Raw genomic sequence first — 6,222 nt, forward strand, 5'->3', positions numbered from 1 at the left:
TACCCATCACAAACCCTTATCTCCTGCATTACATTATTTGCCATTTGCCTCTCGTTTTCCTCTCTCCCACTTCACCCCTGTCGTTTTATTCGCCCTCTCTCTCTATCCTCCCTCTATTTCTCTATTCTCCTCTTTTTGCCCGTTTCTTGTTTGCTTATGTGTTGGATTGCCTTCTTGTCTCGATGGCTCTTCCCCGATTTGGTTATCTTCACCTTAAAAGGTTAGAAGAAATCGAAAACAACGTTAGGAGTTTTATGGTCTTGCAATTTGAGCATAATAGTTTCTTTAGAAACGAGCTAAAGGAACAAAAAAGCTTTATGCATGAGTTATATGAATAAAGAGCTCGATGATATGTCTAAGGAATTTCATGGTTTGAGATCCCAAATTGCTTGTCTTGAGAAGTTAATAGCTGAAGTTTCGGATAAGCAGGCTACCTTACTTAATAAGATGGCCGCTAAACCGGAAGACCATGATAATAAAGATGAAGATCTAAAAGTTATTGATGTGTCCCCTATTAAATCTTTGTTTTTCAATATGAATCTTGATAATGATGGGACTGAATATGATCCACCTTTACCTAGAAGACGTTCCAAAAATTCGGAGTTTCTAGATCTTGATGCTAAATTTGATAAAAGTGGGATTGAAGAGATCAAAACTCTAGATGTTAATGAACCTACTATTTTGGATTTCAAGGGATTTAATTATGATAATTGCTCTTTGATATATTGTATTTCCTTGTTGCAATCCGTGCTAAACTCTCCTCATGCTTATAGCCAAAATAAAGCGTTTACTAGACATATCGTTGATGCTTTGTTGCAATCTTATGAAAAAAACTTGAGTTGGAAGTTTATATTCCTAGAAAACTTTATGATGAGTGGGAACCAACTACTAAAATTAAAATTAAAGATCATGAATGATATGCTTTGTGTGATTTGGGTGCTAGTGTTTCCACGATTCCAAAGACTTTGTGTGATTTGTTAGGTTTCTGTGACTTTGATGATTGCTCTCTAAACTTGCACCTTGTGGATTCCACTATTAAGAAACCTATGGGAAGAATTAATGATGTTCTTATTATTGCAAATAGGAATTATGTGCCCGTAGATTTTATCTTCTTGACATATATTGCAATTCTTCATGTCCTATTATTCTTGGTAGACCTTTCCTTAGAACGATTGGTGCAATTATTGATATGAAAGAAGGGAATATTAGATTCCAATTTTCGTTAAGGAAAGGCATGGAACACTTTCCTAGAAAGAAAATTAAATTACCTTATGAATCTATTATGAGAGCCACTTATGGATTGCCTACCAAAGATGGCAATACCTAAATCTATCCTTACTTTTTATGCCTACCTAGGGGCGTTAAACGATAGCGCTTATTGGGAGGCAACCCAATTTTATTTTTTCCTTGATTTTTGCTCCTGTTTAGTAATAAATAATTTGTCTAGACTCTGTTTTGGTTGTGTTTTTATGTCTAATTAGTGTTTGTGCCAAGTAGAACCGTTGGGAAGACTTGGGGAAAGTCTTGTTAATCTTGCTGTAAAAAACAGAAACTTTAGTGCTCACGAGAACTGCTGCCATTTTTATTTGGAGTGTGATATTTAGTTAATTCCTTCTGAAGATGATTAATAGATGAGTTCCTCGCGTCCAGCAATTTATTTTAGAATTTTTGGGGTTCCATATATTGCGCTAGCTACAGATTACTACAGATTGTTCTGTTTTTGACAGATTTTGTTTTTCGTATGTTGTTTGCTTATTTTGATGAATCTATGGCTAGTAAAATAGTTTATAAACCATAGGGAAGTTGGAATACAGTAGGTTTAACACCAATACAAATAAATAATGAGTTCATTACAGTACCTTGAAGTGGTCTTTTGTTTTCTTTCGCTAACGGAGCTCACGAGATTTTCTACTTTAAGTTTTGTGTTGTGAAGTTTTCAAGTTTTGGGTAAAGATTTGATGGATTATGGAACAAGGAGTGGAAAGAGACTAAGCTTGGGGATGCCCATGGCACCCCCAAGATAATCTAAGGACACCTAAAAGCCAAAGCTTGGGGATGCCCCGGAAGGCATCCCCTCTTTCGTCTACTTCTATCGGTAACTTTACTTGGAGCTATATTTTTATTCACCACATGATATGTGTTTTGCTTGGAGCGTCTTGTATTATTTGAGTCTTTATTTGTTAGTTTACCACAATCATCCTTGATGTACACACCTTTTGAGAGAGACACACATGATTCGGAAATTGTTAGAATACTCTATGTGCTTCACTTATATCTTTTGAGTTATATAGTTTTGCTCTAGTACTTCACTTATATCTTTTAGAGCACGGTGGTGGATTTGTTTTATAGAAACTATTGATCTCTCATGCTTCACTTAGATTATTTTGAGAGTCTTAAATAGCATGGTAATTTGCTTAAACAATCCTAATATGTTAGGTATACAAGATTAATAATAAAATTCTCTTAGGAGTGTGTTGAATACTATGAGAAGTTTGATGCTTGATAATTGTTTTGAGATATGGAGATGGTGATATTAAAGATGTGATAGTTGAGTAGTTGTAAATTTGAGAAATACTTGTGTTAAAGTTTGTGATTCCCGTAGCATGCATGTATGGTGAACTGTTATGTGATGAAGTCGGAGCATGATTAATTTATTGATTGTATTCCTTATGAGTGGCTGTCGGGGATGAGTGATGATCTTTTCCTACCAATCTATCCCCCTAGGAGCATGCACGTAATACTTTGCTTTGATAACTTGTAGATTTTTGGAATAAGTATATGAGTTCTTTAGGACTAATGTTGAGTCCATGGATCATACGCACTCTCACCGTTCCACCATTGCTAGCCTCTCTAATACCGCGAACCTTTCGTCGGTATCATACACCCATCATATACCTTCCTCAAAACAGCCACCATACCTACCTATTATGGCATTTCCATAGCCATTCCGAGATATATTGCCATGCAACTTTCCACTGTTCCGTTATTATGACACACTTCATCATTGTCATATTTCTTTGCATGATCATGTAGTTGACATTGTATTTGTGGCAAAGTCACCATTCATAATTCTTTCATACATGTCACTCTTGATTCATTGCATATCCCGGTACACTGCTGGAGGCATTCACATAGAGTCATATTTTGTTCTAAGTATCGAGTTGTAATTGTTGAGTTGTAAGAAAATAAAAGTGTGATGATCATCATTATTAGAGCGTTGTCCCAGTGAGGAAAGGATGATGGAGACTATGATTCCCCCACAAGTCAGGATGAGACTCTGGACTAAAAAAAGAGGCCATAAAAAAGAGAGAAAAGGCCCAAATAAAAAAAGAGAAAAAGAGAGAAGGGACAATGCTACTATCCTTTTACCACACTTGTGCTTCAAAGTAGCACCATGATCTTCATGATAGAGAGTCTCCTATGTTGTCACTTTCATATACTAGTGGGAATTTTTCATTATAGAACTTGGCTTGTATATGCCAATGATGGGCTTCCTCAAATTGCCCTAGGTCTTCGTGAGCAAGCGAGTTGGATGCACACCCACTTAGTTTCTTTTTTGAGCTTTCATATACTTATAACTCTAGTGCATCAGTTGCATGGCAATCCCTACTCACTCACATTGATATCTATTAATGGGCATCTCCATAGCCCGCACGCCTAGTTGATGTGATACTATCTTCTCCCTTTTTGTCTTCTCCACAACCACCATTCTATTCCACCTATACTACTATGTCCATGGCTCATGCTCATGTATTGCATGAAGATTGAAAAAAGTTTGAGAATGTCAAAAGTATGAAACAATTGCTTGGCTTGTCATCGGGGTTGTGCATGATTTAAATACTTTGTGTGGTGAAGATAGAGCATAGCCAGACCATATGATGTTGTAGGGATAACTTTCTTTGGCCATGTTATTTTGAGAAGACATAATTGCTTAGTTAGTATGCTTGAAGTATTATTATTTCTATGTCAATATTGAACTTTTGTCTTGAATCTTTCGGATTTGAATATTCATACCGCAATTAAGAAGAATTACATTGAAATTATGCCGAGTAGCATTCCACATCAAAAATTATGTTTTTATCATTTACCTACTCGGGGACGAGCATGAATTAAGCTTGGGGATGCTTGATACGTCTCCAACGTATCTATAATTTTCGATTGCTCCATGCTATATTATCTACTATTTTGGAAATTATTGGGCTTTATTATCCACTTTTATATTATTTTTTGGACTAACCTATTAACCGGACGCCCAGCCCAGAATTGCTGTTTTTTTGCCTATTTTAGGGTTTCGAAGAAAAGGAATATCAAACGGAGTCCAAACGGAATGAAACCTTCGGGAACGTGATTTTCTCATTGGACAAGACCCAGGAGACTTGGACCCTACGTCAAGCCAATCAACAGGAGGCCACGAGGTAGGGGGGCGCGCCTCCCCCAGGCGCGCCCTCCACCCTCGTGGGCCCCCTGTTGCTCCACCGACGTACTTCTTCCTCCTATATATACCCACGTACCCCCAAACGATCAGATACGGAGCCAAAACCCTAATTCCAGCCGTAACTTTCTGTATCCACGAGATCCCATCTTGGGGCCTGTTCCGGAGCTCCGCCGGAGGGGGCATCGATCACGGAGGGCTTCTACATCAACACCATAGCCTCTCCGATGAAGTGTGAGTAGTTTACTACTTCAGACCTACGGGTCCATAGTTAGTAGCTAGATGGCTTCTTCTCTCTTTTTGGATCTCAATACAATGTTCTCCCCCTCTCTTGTGGAGATCTATTCGATGTAATCTTCTTTTTGCGGTGTGTTTGTTGAGACTGATGAATTGTGGGTTTATGATCAAGTCTATCTATGAATAATATTTGAATCTTCTCTGGAATTCTTTTATGTATGATTGGTTATCTTTGCAAAACTCTTTGAATTATCTGTTTGGTTTGGCCTACTAGATTGATCTTTCTTGCAATGGGAGAAGTGCTTAGCTTCGGGTTCAATCTTGCGGTGTCCTTTCCCAGTGACAGTAAGGGCAGCAAGGCACGTATTGTATTGTTGCCATCGAGGATAACAAGATAGGGTTTTCTTCATATTGCATGAGTCTCTCCCTCTACATCATGTCATCTTTCTTAAGGTGTTACTCTATTTTAACTTAATACTCTAGATGCATGCTGGATAGCGGTCGATGAGTGGAGTAATAATAGTACATGCAGGTAGGAGTCGGTCTACTTGTCTCGGACGTGATGCCTATATACATGATCATACCCAGATATTCTCATAACTATGCTCAATTCTATCAATTTCTCAATAGTAATTTGTTCACCCACCGTAGAATACTTATGATCTCGAGAGAAGCCACTAGTGAAACCTATTACTTAGTTATTTACTTTGCTATTTTACTTTGCCTTTATTTTACTTTGCATCTTTATCATAAAAATACCAAAAATATTATCTTATCATATCTATCAGATCTCACACTCGTAAGTGGCCCTATAGGGATTGACAACCCCTATTTGCATTGGTTGCGAGGATTTATTTGTTTTGTGCAGGTACGAGGGACTCGCGCGTAGCCTCCTACTGGATTGATACCTTGGTTCTCAAAAACTGAGGGAAATACTTACGCTACTTTGCTGCATCATCCCTTCCTCTTCGGGGAAAACCAACGCAGTGCTAAAAGAGGTAGCAAGTAGGATTTCTGGCGCCGTTGCCGGGGAGGCCTACGCAAAAGTCAACATACCAAGTACCCATCACATACCCTTATCTCCCGCATTACATTATTTGCCATTTTCCTCTCATTTTCCTCTCCCCCACTTCACCCTTGCCGTTTTATTCGCCCTCTCTCTCTATCCTCCCTCTATTTGCCTCTTTTTGCCCGCGTGTTTTTTTGTTTGCTTGTGTGTTAGTTTGCTTGCTTGTCACGATGGCTCAAGATAATACTAAATTGTGTGACTTCACCAATACCAACAACAATGATTTTATTAGCACTCCGATTGCTCCTCTTACCGATGCCGAATCTTGTGAAATTAATGCTGCTTTGCTTTATCTTGTTATGAAAGATCCGTTCTCCAGCCTTCCTAGTGAAGATGCCGCTACCCATCTAAATAGCTTCGTTGATTTGTGTGACATGCAAAAGAAGAAAGATGTGGATAATGATATTGTTAAATTGAAGCTATTTCCTTTTTCACTTAGAGATCGTGCTAAAGCTTGGTTTTCGTCTTTGCCTAAAAATAGTAT

This window comes from Triticum urartu, chromosome 6, assembly GCF_003073215.2.
Source record: "Triticum urartu cultivar G1812 chromosome 6, Tu2.1, whole genome shotgun sequence".
NCBI lineage: Eukaryota > Viridiplantae > Streptophyta > Magnoliopsida > Poales > Poaceae > Triticum > Triticum urartu.